Raw genomic sequence first — 19,547 nt, 5'->3', positions numbered from 1 at the left:
TACTTTGTTTGCCAGTTGCCTCTCGTTTTCCTCTCCCCCACTTCACCAATTTGCATTTTTCGTTTGCCTTTTTCGTTTGCCTTTTCGTTCGCCCTTTTTCTCGCCTGCTCTTTGTTTGCTTGTGTGCTTGCTTGCTTGCTAAAGTCACCATGAACGAAAACACCAAACTTTGTGACTTCTCGAATACTAATAATAATGATTTTATTAGTACTCCGATTGCTCCCGCCACTAGTGCGGAGTCATACGAAATTAATGCCGCTTTGTTGAATCTTGTTATGAAAGAGCAATTCTCTGGCCTTCCTAGTGAAGATGCCGCATCCCATCTCAATACCTTCATTGAGCTTTGCGATATGCAAAAGAAAAAAGATGTGGATAATGACGTGATTAAATTAAAGCTTTTTCCTTTCTCGTTGCGAGATCGCGCAAAAACTTGGTTTTCTTCTTTGCCCAAAAATAGTATCAATTCTTGGGACAAGTGCAAAGATGCTTATATATCCAAGTATTTTCCGCCGGCTAAGATCATCTCTCTCCGTAATGATATCATGAATTTCAAGCAACTTGATCATGAACATGTTGCACAAGCTTGGGAGAGAATGAAATTAATGATTAGAAATTGTCCCGCTCATGGCTTGAGCCTTTGGATGATTATTCAAATCTTTTACGCTGGCTTGAATTTCGCTTCTAGAAATATCTTCGACTCCGCCTCAGGTGTAACGTTCATGGAAATCACGTTAGGGGAAGCCACAAAGCTTTTAGACAACATCATGAAAAACTACTCTCAATGGCACACTGAAAGGTCACCTACTAGTAAGAAGGTACACGCTATAGAAGAAATTAACTCCTTGAGTGCTAAGATGGATGAGTTAATGAATTTGGTTGCTAGTAGAAGTGCTCCTTTGGATCCTAATGATATGCCTTTGTCTTCTTTGATTGAGAGTAGCAACGCTTAGCTTGGACGTTAATTTTGTTGGTAGGAATAACTTTGGCAACAACAATGTCTTTAGAGGAAACTATGTTCCTAGGCCTTTTCCTAGTAACTCCTCTAATAACTTTGGAAACTCCTACAACAATACTCATGGAAATTACAATAGATTACCCTCTGATCTAGAGAGTAATATCAAAGAGTTCATCAACTCTCAAAAGATTTTCAATGCGTCCATAGAGGAAAAACTACTCAAAATTGACGATTTGGCTAAGAGCGTGGATAGAATTTCTTGTGATGTTGATGCTTTGAAAGTTAGAAGTGCTCCTCCCAAAATCAACATGGATGAAACTTTGAAAGCTATGCGTTTTTCCATGATTGAGGGCCAAGAAAGAACCGCCCAAATTCGTGCTAGACATGAATGGCTTAAAAAGGCGTGTTCCCGTGATGAGAATCACGAAGATCTTAAAGTGCTTGGTGTGACTCCCATTGAATCTTTGTTTTCTTGTGTCAAACCTAATGATTATGGGGCTGGATATGAATCCACTTTGGTTGAAAAGTGCCCCAATGATTCGGAGTCCATCTATCTTGATGCTAAAAGCATTAAAAGTGGAGTAGAAGACGTTAAAACTTTTAGTAGTAATGAAATTACTACCGTGGATTTCAAGGAATTCAATTATGATAGTTGCTCCTTGATTGAATGCATTTCTTTGATGCAATCCATGTTGAAATCTCCACACGCTTATAGCCAAAACAAAGCCTTTACCGATCATATCGTCGAAGCTATGATAAAATCTCTTGAAGAGAAACTTGAATTGGAAGTCTCTATCCCTAGAAAGCTTCATGATGAGTGGGAACCTACCATCAAAATCAAAATCGAAAACTATGAGTGCAATGCTTTGTGTGATTTGGGTGCTAGTGTTTCTGCGATTCCAAAGTCTTTATGTGATGTTCTGGGTTTTAATGAGATTGAAGAGTGTTCTCTTAATTTGCATCTTGCTGATTCTACTGTCAAGAAACCCATGGGAAGGATCAATGATGTTCTTATTATTGCAAACAGGAACTATGTACCCATGGATTTCATTGTGCTTGACATTGATTGCAATCCTACATGCCCCATTATTCTTGGTAGACCTTTCCTAAGGACTATCGGTGCTATCATCGATATGAAGGAACGGAATATTAGATTTCAATTTCCTTTAATGAAGGGCATGGAACACTTTCCTAGAAAGAAAATAAGATTGCCTTATGAATCCATGATGAGGGCCACTTATGGTTTGAGCACCAAAGACGACGATACGTTATTCTATCGCTCCTATGCCTAGCTAAGGGCGTTAAACAATAGCGCTTGTTGGGAGGCAACCCAATGAATTTATCTTTTTCTTTATGTTTTGTTGCGTCCACACTTTCATAATTATGTTGTGATTTTGTTTTTTGTGTTTCTTTTTTGTTTGAGCCAAGCAAAGCCTTTATGACTAGTCTTGGTAATGGTTGTTTGATCCTGCTGGAAAAAGAGAGAAACTTTTCGCTCACGAGATGATTTTTCATTTTTATTGACAAAAAGATTTTGAGTTGATTCTTTTTTCTGCTGATTTATACGCTTTTTTCCCAGGACATCGTAATTTTTCAGAGTTTTTGAGGTACCATAAGTATACGAAGTATACAGATTACTACAGACTGGTCTGTTTTTGACAGATTCTGTTTTTGTTGAGTTGGTTGCTTGTTTTGATGAAACTATGGTTAGTATGGGGGGGGTACTAACAATGGAAAAGTGAGAATACAGTAGCCCATCATCAATATAGATGGAATTCAAGTTTGCTACAGTACCAAAAGAAGTGGTAGTTTGTTTTCTTGTACTAATGTTATCACAAGTTTCTGTTTAAGTTTTGTGTTGTGAAGTTTTCAAGTTTTGGGTGATGTTCTCATGGACAAAGAGATAAGGAGTGGAAAGAGCTCAAGCTTGGGTATGCCCAAGGCATCCCAAGCCAAATTCAAGGACACCAAAAAGCCTAAGCTTAGGGATGGCTCGGGAAGGCATCCCCTCTTTCGTCTTCAATCCATCGGTAACATTACTTGGAGCTATATTTTTATTCACCACATGATATGTGTTTTGCTTGGAGCGTCTTGTATCTTAGGAGTCTTTTATTTTTGTTGTGTCACAATCATCCTTGCTTCACACCTTTTTGAGAGAGAGAGACATGCACTCATCGTGATTTTGCTAGAATGCTCATAGTGCTTCACTTATATCTTTTGAGCTATATACTTTTGCTCTATGTGCTTCACTTATATCTTTAGAACACGGCGGTGCGTGATTTGGTAGTTGGCTTATGCTATGAAAGTAGTCCCAAATGTGCTAGGTACCCAAAGAGGATGCAAAAATCTCCATCTTCATGTGCATTGAGTAGAAAGAGAAGTTTCGATTCCTCTCAATTAGTTTTGAGACGTGGATTCGGTAATATTGAGAGTTATGTTAGTAGGGTGTTGTGAATCTAGAGATACTTGTGTTGGAGTTAGTGATTCCCGTAGCATGCACGTATGGTGAACCGCTATGTTAGGAAGTCGGAGCATAATTGATCTATTGATTGTCATCCTTTGTGTTGAGGTCGGGATCGCGCGATGGTTTACACCTACCAACCCTTCCCCTCGGAGTATGCGTTTAGCACTTTGTTTCGATTACTAATAAAAACTTTCGCAATAAGTATGTGAGTTTTTCATGACTAACGTGAGCCCATGGTATAGATGCACTTTCACCTTCCACCATTGCTATCCTCTCTAGTACCGCGCAATTCTCGCCGGTGCACAAACCCACCATATTCCTTCCTCAAAACAGCCACCATATCTACCTACTATGGCATTTTCATAGCCATTCCGAGATATATTGCCATGCAACTCCCACAGTTCCATCTCATGACTTGTGTCGTCACTCTCATATTGCCATTGCATGATCGTAAGATAGCTAGCGAGATGTTTCAACGTCATACGCCATGCTAGATCGTTGCACATCCCGGTACACTGCCGGAGGCATTTCCTATGGAGTCATCATCATTGTGATCTTTGAGCTGTGAGTAAATAAAAGTGTGATGATCATCATTATTAGAGCATTGTACCATGTGAGGAAATAAAAAAAAGTCCAAAGAGCCAAAAAAAAAGAGGCCTAAGAGCCCAAATGAAAAAAAACAAGAGATAAAAAGGGAGAAGGGACAATGCTACTATCTTTTTCCACACTTGTGCTTCATGTTAGCACCATGTTCTTCATGATTGAGAGCTTCTTGCTTTGTCACTACCATATGCTAGTGGGAATCTTCATTTTATAACTTGGCTTGTATATTCCAATGATGGGCTTCCTCAAAATTGCCCTAGGTCTTCGTGAGCAAGCAAGTTGGATGCACACCCACTAGTTTTCCTTTTGAGCTTTCACATACTTATAGCTCTGGTGCATCCTTTGTATGGCAATCCCTACTCATTCACATTGATATCTATTAATGGGCATCTCCATAGCCTATTGATACGCCGAGTCAGTGTGACCATCTCCTCCTTTTTGTCTCACCACCACCACCACACTCTATTCCACCTATAGTGCTATATCCATGGCTCGCGCTCATGTATTGCGTGATAGTTATAAAAAGTTTGAGAAAGTAAAAGTGCGAAAACAATTACTTGGCCAATTCCGGGGTTGTGCATGATTTACATTAGTTGTGTGAGGACGATGGAGCATAGCCAGACTATATGATTTTTAGGGATAACTTTCTTTGGCCTTGTTATTTTGAAAGTTCATGATTACTTTGCTAGTTTGCTTGAAGTATTACTGTTTTCATGTCAATAGCAAACTATTGTTTTGAATCTTATGGATCTGAACATTCATGTCACGTGAAAGAAGTTGCAAAGGACAACTATGCTAGGTAGCATTCCACATAAAAAAATCATTCTTTATCACTTCCCTACTCGAGGACGAGCAGGAGTTAAGCTTGGGGATGCTTGATACGTCTCCAACGTATCTATAATTTTTGATGATTTCATGCTATTATCTTGTCAAACTTTGGATGTTATGCATGCCTTTTATATATTTTTTGGGACTAACTTATTAACTCAGCGCAAAGTGCCAGTTCCTATTTTTTCCATGTTTTTGACCCCTTTGAGAGGAGATTTTGAAATGGAGTCCAAACGGAAGAAAATCCCCGAAAAGATTTTTTCTGGAACGGAAGAAGATCGGGAGGCTTGGGAGCCAAGGCAGGGGAGCCCCAGGGGCCCCACAAACCCCCACCCCGCGGCCAGGGGGCGCGCCATCCAGGCTTGTGGGCCCCCTGGACGCCCTTTGCCCTAGCTCTTTCGCCTATATATTCCCATAAATTCCAGAAAAAATCAGGAGACCATCGAAAGTACTTTTCCGCCGCCGCAAGCTTCTGTCTCCGCAAGATCCCATCTAGGGCACGTTCTGGTGTCGTGCCGGAGGGGGGGATTCGGACACGGAGGGCTTCTCCATCAACACCATAACCTCTCCGATGATGCGTGAGTAGTTCACCATACACCTACGGGTCCATAGTCAGTAACTAGATGGCTTCTTCTCTCTATTGGATCTTCAATACAAAGTTCTCCATGATCTTCATGGACATCTATCCGATGTAATCTTCTTTTGCGGTGTGTTTGTCGAGATCTGATGAATTGTGGATTTATGATCAGATTATCTATGAATCTTATTTGAGTTTCTTCTGATCTCTCTTATGCATGATTTCATATCCTTGTAATTCTCTTCGAGTTGTGGGTTTTGTCTGGCCAACTAGATCTATGATTCTTGCAATGAGAGAAGTGCTTGGTTTTGGGTTCATACCGGGCACTGACCTCACCCAGTGACAGAAGGGGTAGCGAGGCACGCATCATGTTGTTGCCATCAAGGGTAAAAAGATGGGGTTTTCATCATTGGTTTGAGATTATCCCTCTACATCATGTCATCTTGCTTAAAGCGTTACTCTGTTCTTCATGAACTCAATACACTAGATGCATGCTGGATAGCAGTCGATGTGTGGAGTAATAGTAGTAGATGCAGAAAGTATCGGTCTACTTGTCTCAGACGTGATGCCTATATGTATGATCATTGCCTTAGATATCGTCATGACTTTGCGCGGTTCTATCAATTGCCCAACAATATTTTGTCCACCCACCGTAACACTTGCTATTTTGAGAGAAGCCTCTAGTGAACACTATGCCCCCAGGGTCTACTCCACACCATATTTTCAGCCTTACACTTTTTACTTCGTTGCACTTTCCGCCTTCAGATCTCACTTTGCAAACAATCTTGAAGGGATTGACAACCCCTTTGAAGCGTTGGGTGCAAGCTTGTTTGTGTTTGCGCAGGTACTCTGGACTTGACGATACCCTCCTTGTGTATCGATACCTTGGTTCTCAAACTGAGGGAAATAGTTACTGCTCCTGTGCTGCATCACCCTTTCCTCTTCAAGGGAAAAACCAACGCAAGCCCAACATCTGTCAACGTGTCAATTTGTGGCACTGTTGTTTGTGGGATAGTAGTGCACATAAAAGATATGAATGAATACGAATGCACATAACACCAAACAAATAAGTGGATGATCATGATGTAGATAGCACAAAGGTATAATGTACTAGCATCAACAATAAAAGCATATGATCAAACATGAATGAGAGGAGGTGGAGGGGTATATATAGGCATCCCCCAAAATCCAACCATTACAACATAATTGCCCAACTCGGTGACACCAAAATGAATCTCGGTGGTACCGAGTTGCACAAAATGTGGCAACTTTTGAATTCTCAGTGAGAACGATATATGAATCTCGGTGGTACCGATATGATGACCTAGAGTAGTTTTCAAATCTCAGTGAGAATGATTCCAATCTCGGGAAGTTCTGATTCTTGGAATTCACTCAACACAAAGTTGGTCACATGCTTTCAATAGCACCAATGTGAAACTTGGTGGTACCGAGAGATTAGGGTTTGGCAAAGGATCTATCACTAGGAAAATCGGTAGGGACAAGTGCGGAAAGTTGGTGGCACCGATTTTGCTGTTTTGACTTGGGACAAAGATATTTGTGGGAGAATGAGTGAATATTTTTGGTGTCTATCTCTAAGCACTTGAGAAACCAATTCATCATAATACCTCACCCACTTTTAATAGTATTGGATTTCCTATGGACTCAAAGTGATTTCTCACAAGTGTAAAATGGAGAGTCCTCTTGCTTGAAGCTTGAGCCAATCCTATTTAGTTCCTTGCATCAAGGGGTTTCTCCTCACAATCCTTTGGCCAATGCATATTTGAACTTTTCTAAAATATAATTGGATAAGATCATTAGTTCAATGATACATATGTTGTGATTAATTATGAAAACTACCTTAGGGAGAAATTGTGCTTTCAATCTCCCCCTTTTTGGTAATTGATGACAACATATAGATCAAAGCTTCGACAAAAGATATAATCAATGATTAGCATCGAGTCTTTGAGAAGTATGTGAAAAGCAAGAGCTCCCCCTAAATTTGTGCATTATTTTAATTTGTGTTTGAATTCAAATGCACAATCGATTAGGATCATGGGTCACTCTTCCATGTCATATACATCTTGGTGGTGCGCATAAAAGATATGAATGAATATTAATGCACATAACACCAAGGAAATAAGTGAATGATCATCATGTAGATAGCTCAAAGGTATAACGTACTAGCATCAACAATCAAAGAGTATGATAAAACACGAAAGCTTAAGTCCACCAAAAGACCATTTTTTTGTAAAACCAAAAGAGAGAAAATAAAAAGGCAAAGCTCTCTCTCTATCTCTCTCACTCTCTCTCTCTCTCTCTCAGCCCTAATTGATCTATACACTTCTCCCCCTTTGGCAACAAGTTACCAAAAAGTTCAAAGGTCTAGAACTAATCCTCTCTCTCGGCTCGATCTCCTCCGGTGGCAGTCGATGGAGTGGACAAGAGAGCGTCGACGAAGGCTTCTGCGGATGTCCCTAGAGCTAGAGGTGTATACACTCGAGGTGCATGAGCTGGAGGTGAAGCTAAAGGTGCTAAAGCTTGAGCTCATGAAGTTGGTCTTGCTTCTGGAACTGGCACAACTGCTGACCTAGTCTGGGTCGTGAACTGAGTAGTCGTGGGAAGAGGAGACTGTTCATCATCACTGCTGTAATGGGGAATCAGCACATAATCAACTTCACGCTGGAGCAGATGAACAGTGGTAGTCAACTCCATCGACTTAACATCCAGGTCATAGAATTTTGTTTCCACAATCCTATCAAGGCTCTTGTGGGTCAGCAAGATCTTAGAATTTTTTTCTCCATACCTTGGATGGTGCGGACAAGAAAAGACATCTACTCCTCTGGTCCCGAGCTTTGGAGCTGGAGCTGGAGCATATCTAGCTGCCTTTGCCTATGCTGCCTCACGCGCTGAAGCTGAGTTCGGATGGCTGGGGTCCATCACAACTACGTTGTCCTCGAAATCTGGTTGAAGTGGAGGGTGCGGACGATCAAGTTGATATGCATGCTTGCTAATCTTGGCATTGATGGGCATCTGAAAATAAGGTGCATATCCACAAGATTTTTTCTGGTCTGCAAGAGTCCTCCTGACAGTCTCTACTATCAAGTCCATCACTCGGAACCGGGTGTGGGTGTCTAGATGGTCAGCATGTTAATGGAATGACCTATGATCATTATCATCTCCTGACTTGGGCATCAAGGTGTGTCTTAAAATGGTGTTCGTAGTAGGTATTCCTGCTTGCAGAAAATAGTCAAAGCCAAATTTATGTGTCTTCACATACTAATGAGGCACTGGATTGTACATGTTTGACATGGAGTTGTGAATCATCTTGGATTCTAAGTACACACGCAAGTCTCCCTCTTGTGCCTTTGTGACACCAATGATAGTGGCTCACTCATCTATAGTAGACTCATACCGGCGACCTTCTGTCATCCAAACTATCCTATCATGAGGATAAAAATGAGAAGTTGAATATAATTGCATGATCATCTCAACGTTCGAGGCAACCATCTCTCTGCCAATAAAATCTTTAATATCAACTAGCCTGCAATTTTCTCTAACATGAGGAAAGTAGTCCTCATTGGCCTTGATATATTTCCAATCAACATATCACATGTCAGAGATAGCATGACTATTGTCAAGCAACACTGTCTCATAGAAATCTTGTTGCCCCTTAGTGTGAAAACAAGGATCAACAATAGTTCTTCCCCTCATAGCATATGGATCTGCAGACCTCCACTGTCGCAGTCCTTGATCCCTTCTCTTCTGCATATCCTCAACAATAGGATGAGCAGCATTGTGCAATGGCATATGTGATCTCAGTTTCATCACCAATGGTGCGTCTCCTTCTTCCTCTGCAGCAAACTCTCTGGATGCATAGCCTTTATTCTTCTGTGCTGCAGGAATGTCCTGGTAGTCCTCTTGGGAGCTACAAGCTTCATAGGAGCTGAAGGCTTGGGTGCAGACCTTTCTGGCATATCATCTACCATATGTTTCTTCTTGTTAACACGAGGGGCATCAGCTGGAATCTCTTCCTCCTCTTACCCAGCAACTTTTGTTGGGTCTTCATACATAGAAGTTAGCCTTCCAACAACATGCACTACTCTCTTCGTGGCTCTTTTCTGACCTGGCTTCTTAGCAAGCGTGGAAGAAGGGGCTCCAAGAGAGATCTTCAATACTCTCTGAGTGGCTTCTGGAGCTCTCACATCAGCAGGTCTGTCATACCCTTCCTCACAGTCTTCCTAATCATGGTCTTCTCCTTCTGCTTCTGAGAAGAAATCTCCTCTAGGATAAAATCAGCATCTTCTTCATCTGAATTTATCTTCTTCCTGTACTTGGTAGCTGCCTTGGGAAAACCATGGGATCTAGGAGTACCTGGGTGAGAAGTTGTGCTCTCTGGACTAGTGCCTGAATCCATCTCAGCGCTGGGCTCACTGAAGTTGTTCTGACTATACTGTGATCCTGCCATACTGACAGGCAGCCAAGCAAACAAGCAGACCCTGTGAAAAGATTTAGAGAGGTGGAATGGATGAGCATCACAAAAATCAGAAGTTTTGCAAAGATTTGAACTCTAAAAAAAGGTTTGACATTCAGCAAAAAGGGATTTCGGTTCCATCGAGTCAATTTTTTGGAGCCACCAAGACTGACATTCTCTTTACCAAAAACTTGGCATCCCTTTTCGGTTTCACCGAAAAGAAATACTTGGTTTCGTCGAGACTGTTCTCAGAAGCCCTAAAAGAAAATTGGTAAGATCGACTTTTCTGAATCAGTGACACTGATTCGGTTTTGCGGATGGCTAACCCTAAGTTCATCTCCATTCTCTAATCTACACGAAGTATCTTCTGGACATAATTTTGCAATCGTGCATAGAATTCAAATAAAACCTATTTGCGCATGAATCGGAGATGGGAGCACAAAGAGGGGTCGGATCCATACATAAGCTACATGACGGATCCACTACGGCGATGACGGTTGTGAAGATTTCCGTCTACGGCGAAGAATCCGGTGGCGAAGGCGCACACGAGAGTCAAGGCGATGTCCTAAGTACTAGGGCTCGACAGCGAGGAGGTGTGATGACCCACAAGTATAGGGGATCAATCGTAGTCCTTTCGATAAGTAAGAGTGTCGAACCCAACGAGGAGCAGAAGGCTCGGATAAAGGATTTCAGCAAGGTAATAACTGCAAGCACTGAAAGTAGCGGTAACAAGTGATTGTGTAGCGAGGTGAAACGTAGCAAGCAAAGAGTAACAAGTAACAAGTAGTAGCAAAGGTGCAGCAAGTGGCCCAATCCCTTTTGTAGCAAGGGACAAGCCTGAAGAAAGTCTTATAGGAGGAAAAACGCTCCCGAGGACACACGGGAATTTCTGTCATGCTAGTTTCATCATGTTCATATGATTCGCGTTCGTTACTTTGATAGTTTGATATGTGGGTGGACCGGCGCTTGGGTATTGCCCTTACTTGGACAATCATCCCACTTATAATTAACCTCTCTCGCAAGCATCCGCAACTACAAAAGAAGAATTAATACAAAGTCTAACCATAGCATTAAACTAGTGGATCCAAATCAGCCCCTCACGAAGCAACGGATAGACTGGGGTTTAAGCTTCTGTCACTCCAGCAACCATCATCTACTTACTACTTCCCAATGCCTTCCTCTACGCCCAAATATGGTGAAGTGTTATGTAGTCGACATTCACATAACACCACTAGAGGAAAAACAACATACATCATATCAAAATACCGAACGAATATCAAATTCACATGACTATTATTAGCATGACTTATCCCATGTCCTCAGGAAGAAAAGTAACTACTCACAGAGCATAATCATAATCATGATCAGAGGTGTAATGAATAGCATCAAGGATCTGAACATAAACTCTTCCACCAAGTAATCCAACTAGCATCAACTACAAAGAGTAATCAACACTACTAGCAACCTTACAAGTACCAATCGGAGTTGCGAGACGAAGATTGGTTACAAGAGATGAACTAGGGATTGGAGAGGAGATGGTGCTGATGAAGATGCCTCCCCTCCGACGAGAGGAGTGTTGGTGATGACGATGGCGACGATTTCCCCCTCCGGGAGGGAAGTTTCCTCGGCAGGATCGTCCTGCCGGAGCTCTAGATTGGATCTGCTCAAGTTCCGCCTCGTGGCGGCGGCAAAACCACGAAAAAGTTCCCGATTGATATTTTCCAGAGCAGGACGCTTCATATAGCAAAAGAGGGGGGCTAGTGGGCCGTCAGGTAGCCCACAAGCCTGCTCTGCGCCACCAGGGGGGTGGTGGCGGTGGGCTGGCTTGTGGAGCCCTGGTGGCCCCCTCCGGTAGTTCTTTCGCCCAGTATTTTTAATATATTCCAGAAAAAATCCACGTAAATTATTAGGACATTTGGAGATGTGCAGAATAGTGGACTAGGATTTGCTCCTTTTCCAGTCCAGAATTCCAGCTGCCTGAATTGTCCCTCTTCAAATAATCCTTGCAAAATAAGAGAGAAAAGGCATAAATATGGTACCACAAGTAATATAACAGCCCAAAAAGCAATAAATATCAACATGAAAGCATGATGCAAAATGGACGTATCAACTCCCCCAAGCTTAGACCTCGCTTGTCCTCAAGCGAAAACCAAGTTCCATAAACATGTCCACATGTTTGGGGACGAAGGTGTCGATAAAACATAATACGGACATGAGGGCATCATGATCACACATAGAACAACAATACATCATAAAGATTCTTATGGGAAAGTAACAATTCCTTCACAAAGCAAAGCATGAGGCAAAAAGCCTTACCAAGAAGTAACCAACAATAGTCCATAGTCATTGAAGCAATTGCAATTTATCACAACATCAGAAAGAGTCAAATAAGAGCTTGTAAGGCAAACCCACATACTCAATCATCTCTTCGTTTTCCACAATTGTTACAACTCACGTGGTACTCATGGTCTCAAAGTTTAAGCTGGACACAGAGGAAGATAGGGGCTTATAGCTTTGCCTCCCAACGGTTCACCTCAAGGGTAAAGTCAACAACAATAAAGCATGAGTACTCAGCTCCAAGTTGATATATGAATATAGATCTTTCCCAAGCATGTGACGGCAGCCAAGACAAAGGCAAAAAGGGAATTGGTGAAGATCACCATGAATCTTACAAGGGTAAAAAGTAAAGGTACAAGATGGGCCCTTCGCAGAGGGAAGCAGAGGTTGTCATGCGCTTTTGAGGTTTGAATGCGTGTCCTCTTAGTGCGGAGGAACGATATTGCCTCCTGTGATAAAGAACTTTATTATGCAGTCTGGCGCTTTTATGTCTTCCTCATCACAGGTTCGTACAAAGTTTATTTTCCACACACTAATAGATCATACATATTAGATAGCAATTTTTATTGCTTGCACCGATGACAACTTACTTGAAGGATCTTATTCAATCCATAGGTAGGTATGGTGGACTCTCATGGCAAAACTGGGTTGAAGGTTTGTGGATGCACAAGTAGTATCTCTACTTGGTGCGGGAGTTTTGGCTAATATGAGGTGGAAGCAATCGTCACATGCTAAGGGATCTCTAATCATATAACATTGTTTGGAACCAAGCAAACACAATTCATTATGTTGTCTTCCTTGTCCAACATCTACTCCTAGGCATGTAATAGTTTGGTGAGTGCTCACAATTGTAAAAAGTGTCTAAGATGATATATTTATATGTGAACCTCTCTTTCCTTATTACTTCTTATTAATTGCAACAATGACTGAGGTATATGTTGATTTATTCTCAACAAGTTTCAATCATCATATGTGTCATAAGTGAAGTTATCACTTTCCATAAGATCGTCTCATGATCTTTCATGCTATCGTTCTTTTCATACTTTTGATCATGGCACAAAGCAAAGCCCTTGACTAAGACACTCTTTATTATATAGCTCGTAAGCTCGAATACATCGGGGGGAGAGACAAAAGCAAAAGACTCAAACTAAAAAATAAAGACTTATTCCTCTAAAAGAAGAAATAAAAATTGAAAAGGAAAGAACTAAAACAAAGGTAAAAGCAAAAGATATAAAGGTGATACGATACCAGGGCAACTCCCCCAAGCTTGGCAGAAGCCAACGGGATTGCCCATATCAATGCTTAGTTGTCTTCCTTTGGTGGTGATGGTGGTGTTGTCGGAGCAGTCTTGAGCTTGTCTAATTTCCACTTGAGCAAAAAGTTTTGCTCCCTTAGATCGTCATTTTCCTCCTCAAGTTTCAAAACTCTATGGCAAACCTCCTGCTTACTCTCCTGCAAGAAACGAGAAGGGATAAACAAGGTCTTAGGCTTCTTACTAAGGTCAGGGAGGCTTGACTTCTTGAACTCCACATGGGTGTTTGCAGGTTGAGGTAGAGGAGCCTCCTCTTCATCAAAACTCGTTTGCTCCTTCCCTTTGGTCTCATAGTCCTCTTCCTCATCAGTGGTCCAGCCATATGGTTCCAAGTCTCCATTAATCCTAGAGTTAGCACGATCATCGGCCACATAAATCTCTTCTTCTGAATCTTGAGAAGACATCTTGACCTAAATTTGCGGCAGACAACACGCTCGAAACGAAAACAGAGGAAAACTACGCGATACAGAGATCAAAACCTTCGGGCGACTATATATTGATTTTTTCTAGGCCAGAAGGAGTCCTCCGCAAGAAAACGGAGTCCGGGAGGCACACGAGGTGCCCACAAGCTTGCCCACCGCCACCAGGGGGGTGGTGGCGGAGTGGGGGCTTGTGGCTGCCTCGTTCGCTCTCCGGACTGCTTTTTATTTTTCTAATTTTCCAAAAATTCCAAAACGGAGGAAATTTCCTATTGGAAAAGCACCGGAGTCCAATTTCTTGCTGAAACAGATACATCTTCGTTTTTAAGGTCTCAAACAGGCTGATAAACATCCCTTATGTACTCCTCTGGAGTTATGACATTGATGATATTGGTCTCAACATTTATGGGGGTACCAGAGATGTAATGCTTGATCCTTTGCCCATTTACCACTCTAGGAAAATTTCTTTCCGTGTTATTGATTTTGATGGCACCGGAATGATATACTTCCTCGATAACATAGGGACCTTCCCATTTAGAGAGAAGCTTGCATGCAAAGAATCTCAAACGAGAATTGTATAGCAAGACATAATCACCTACATTGAACTCTCATTTCTGTATTCGTTTGTCGTGCCATCTCTTAACCTTTTCCTTGAACAACCTGGCATTCTCATATGCGTGGGCTCTCCATTCATCTAACGAGCTGATATCAAACAACCGCTTCTCACCGGCAAGTTTGAAATCAAAGTTGAGCTCTTTGATTGCCCAATAAGCTTTGTGTTCCAGCTCAAGAGGTAAATGACAGGCCTTACCGTAAACCATTTTATACGGTGACATGCCCATGGGATTCTTATAAGTAGTCCTATAAGCCCATAGTGCATCGTCAAGTTTGCTAGACCAGTTCTTTCGAGATCTATTGACGGTCTTTTGTAGGATCAACTTGATATCCCTATTACTCAACTCCACTTGACCACTAGACTGAGGATGATAAGGAGATGCAACTCTATGGTTGACATCACACTTAGATAGCATCTTGCGGAAAACACCATGAATGAAGTGTGAACGGCCATCATTCATCAAGTATCTAGGGACTCCAAATCTTGGGAATATGACTTCTTTAAGCATCTTAATAGAGGTGTGGTGATCATCATTTTTAGTGGGGATAGCTTCTACCCACTTAGTAACGTAATCCACAACAACTAAGATGTGAGTGTACCCATTGGAATTCGGCAAGGGTCCCATATAATCAAAGCCCCAGACATCACATGGTTCAATGACAAGTGGATAGTTCATAGGCATCTCTTGACGCTTACTGATGTTCCCTATCCTTTGGCATTCGTCACAAGACAAGACAAACTTACGGGCATCCTTGAAGAGAGTGGGCCAATAGAAACCTGATTGCAATACCTTATGGGTAGTTCTATCTCCAGCATGGTGTCCTCGATAGGCTTCGGAATGACACCTCTGCAGGATCTGTCCCTGTTCATGTTCAGGCACACAACGTCTAATAACACCATCTACTCCTTCCTTATAAAGGTGAGGATCATCCCAAAAGTAGTGTCTCAAATCAAAGAAGAATTTCTTCTTTTGTTGATAGGTGAAACTGGGTGGTATGTATTTGGCTACAATATAGTTTGCATAATCGGCATACCACGGTGAACTAAGTGAAGTGCAGATGACATTTAGTTGATCATTAGGAAAGTTGTCATCAATTGGTAGTGGGTCAGCAAGGACATTCTCTAGCCTAGACAAGTTATCTGCTACAGGGTTATCAGCACCCTTTCGGTCAACGACGTGCAAATCAAATTCCTGTAGCAGGAGAACCCATCTGATCAGCCTAGGCTTAGCGTCCTTCTTCTCCATGAGGTACTTAATAGCAGCATGATCAGAGTGAATAGTGACTTTGGAGTCAACTATGTAAGATCTGAACTTTTCACATGCAAACACGACTGCTAAAAATTCCTTTTCCGTAGTGGCATAGTTTCTTTGGGCACTGTCTAGAGTTTTACTAGCATAGTGAATAACATTCAACTTCTTGTCAACTCTTTGTCCTAGAACAGCACCAACAACGTAATCAATAGCGTCACACATGATTTCAAAGGGCAAGTTCCAGTCAGGTGGTTGAACAATAGGTGCGGTTATCAAAGCCTTCTTAAGTATTTCAAAGGCTTCGTCACAATCCTCATCAAAAACAAAAGGAACATCCTTCTGCAAGAGGTTGGTAAGAAGCCTAGAAATCTTAGAGAAGTCTTTAATGAACCTTCTATAGAAACCAGCATGACCTAGGAAACTTCGTATACCTATGATATCTATGGGGCAAGGCATTTTCTCAATTGCATCAACCTTAGCCTTCTCAACTTCAATGCCCCTTTCAGAGATTTTGTGTCCTAAGACGATACCTTCATTAACCATAAAGTGGCACTTCTCCCAATTCAAGACGAGGTTGGTTTCTTCGCATCTCTGTAAGACTCGATCAAGGTTACTGAGGCAATCATCAATGGAAGACCCGTAAACGGAGAAGTCATCCATGAAAACCTCGAAAATCTTTTCACAAAAGTTAGAGAATATAGCCATCATACATCTTTGGAAGGTTGCAGGTGCATTGCATAAACCAAAAGACATACGTCTATAGGCAAAGGTACCGAAAGTGCAGGTGAAAGTGGTTTTCTCTTGATCAGATTGTGCAACAGGTATCTGCGAGAAACCTGAATAACCGTCTAGAAAGCAGAAGTGTGTGTGCTTTGATAGCCTTTCTAGCATTTGGTTGATAAACGACAAAGGATAATGATCTTTCCTGGTTGCCTTGTTCAGTTTCCGGAAGTCTATCACCATTCTATAGCCGGTAATAATCCTTTGTGGGATTAGTTCATCCTTATCATTAGGAACGACGGTGATACCTCCCTTCTTAGGTACGCAATGTACTGGACTTACCCAATCACTATGAGCAACATGATAAATGATTCCTGCTTCCAGAAGCTTTAATATTTCTTTTCTAACGACCTCTTTCATCTTAGGATTTAATCTCCTTTGATGATCAGCAACTGGTTTAAAGTCAGGATCGGTTTTAATCTTGTGCTGACATAGAGTAGGACTAATACCCTTAAGATCATCAAGAGTATATCCAATAGCAGCGTGGTGCTTCCTCAGAGTTTTTAGTAACTTCTTCTCTTCGCGCTCTGAGAGGAGAGCACTAATAATGACAGGATATATCTCCTTCTCATCAAGATAGGTATACTTAAGAGTATCAGACAACTGTTTAAGCTCGAACACGGGATCACCCTTTGGTGGGGGAGGATCCCCAAGCGGTTCAACAGGCAGATTATTCTTGAGAATAGGATATTGTTCTAAGACAATTTTATCTATCTCATCTCTCTCCTCCATATGCATATCATTTTCATGCTCAAGCAGATATTTCTCTAAAGTATCCGTAGGAGGTACGGCAATAGAGGCAAGAGCAAGGATTTCATCTCTACCAGACGACTCTCTTTCATGGGGTTGTCTTCCAAACTTGGAGAAGTTAAATTCATGAGACACACCCTCGAAACTTACTGTGACAGTTTGCTTAATGCAATCAATGTGAGCATTGACAGTGTTGAGAAAGGGTCTACCAAATATGATGGGACAAAAGCTATCTTGTGCAGTACCAAGGACGAGGAAATCAGTAGGATACTTCGTCTTACCACACATGACTTCTACGTCTCTCACAATTCCGAGAGGGCAGATAGTGTCTCTATTAGCTAGCGTAATAGTGACATCGATGGGTTCTAAGTCAGCAGGTGCAATCTCATCTTTGATTTCATCATATAGAGAACGGGGTATTGCACTAACACTAGATCCCATATCACATAAACCATGGTAACAGTGATCTCCTATCTTAACAGCAACAACGGGCAGGCCAACTACAGGTCCGTGTTTGTCTTTCGCGTGAGGTTTAGCAATTCTAGCGGAGTCCTCACAGAATTTGATAACATGCCCAACTATGTATTCGGCTAAGAGATCTTTGATAATAGAAACACTAGGTTCAACTCTAATCTCCTCAGGGGGTGCAAGTGATCTAATGTAACCCCTACGTATCACAGTTGGAGCTTTAGAATAATCCTTTATCCTAGCAGGGTATGGTGGTTTCTCAGTGTAAGCATAAGGAACAACATGATCACTAAAAGCAATGACTTTCTCCTCAACTAGATTGGTTTTGGCTATGTTGCTTTCTACAGGAGGATGATATTTAAACCATTTCTCTTTGGGAAGATCAACATGAGCAGCAAAAGATTCACATAGAGAAGCTACTATCTCAGAGTCAATTCCATACTTAGCACTAAAATATCTAGAAGTGTTTATCTCAACAAAAGATTTAACGCAATCAAACTGGAAATTCATACCTGACTCCTTACCTTCCTCCAGCTCCCAATATTTAGAGTTGCGTTTGATTCTCTCCAATAATTCCACTTGTGATCAATATCCTTCTTCATAAAAGAACCGGCACAAGAAGAGTCAAGCATGGTACGATCTTCATGAGAAAGCTGAGCATAAAAGTTTCAAGTGATGATTTCTCTTGAGAGCTCATGATTGGGGCACGAATATAGCATTGATTTAAGCCTCCCCCAAGCTTGAGCTATGCTTTCCCTGTCACGAGGCCAAAAGTTATAAATGAAGTTCCGATCACGATGTACTAAATGCATAGGATAGAACTTTTGATGAAATTCCAATTTCAACCGATTGTAGCCCCATGATCCAGTATCATCACATAGCCTATACCATGTCAACGCCTTATCCTTCAAAGATAAAGGAAAGACTTTATTCTTTACCTCATCCTCGGGCAAACCTGCAAGCTTAAATAAACCACAAACTTCATCTACATAGATTAGATGCAAGTCTGGATGTGAAGATCCATCTCCTGTGAAAGGATTAGCCAGCAGTTTCTCAAGCATACTGTTGGGGATATTATCTGTTGATAACCCGCCCTAGTTGGGCCGGGTCACCAAAGCTAGCGACTCATCTAAAATGTAGTTTGCGCCTTGGTCTGGTAAAGCCGAGAGTAGTATGGCAGTTTATGACTTTCGGAAGGAGTCCATAATAAAGAAGGTCTCCAAGCTTCGGAAGGGGGCGACTTAGAGGTCGCAAGAGTCATGATTTGTGTAAAGGAAAGGACCCTTGTAAACCCTAGGACTCGACCTGTATATAAAGGCGAGTCCCGGGGGAGAAGAGGACAGGTTAGAAATCATCGAGTGCTAGGTTTGGCGAGTTACGCCCTCCTTGTAATCGAAACTCCATCAATACAACTCAAAGCAGGACGTAGGCCTTTACCTCCTCACGAGGGGACGAACGTGGGTAAATCGCCGTCTCTCTGCCGTTCAACCCCTTTGAGTCGCCACCAAAGTGCGATGGCTCCAATACTAAGTCCTTTCACGAGGACATCTGCCGTGACAAAACCACGACAGTTGGCGCCCACCGTGGGGCCTGCGCACGGTGGAGTTGAGTTCTCAAAGGGAGCCCTACCAGGGTTTGGGAGCTACGCGATGGGGCTCATGACCCGGAGCCGTCGTGGGAAGTACTACATCAACAACCTGCAATGGGGACCCGAG

The sequence above is a fragment of the Hordeum vulgare genome, chromosome 3H (assembly GCF_904849725.1).
Source record: "Hordeum vulgare subsp. vulgare chromosome 3H, MorexV3_pseudomolecules_assembly, whole genome shotgun sequence".
Lineage (NCBI taxonomy): Eukaryota > Viridiplantae > Streptophyta > Magnoliopsida > Poales > Poaceae > Hordeum > Hordeum vulgare.
This window is presented reverse-complemented; position numbering follows the sequence as displayed.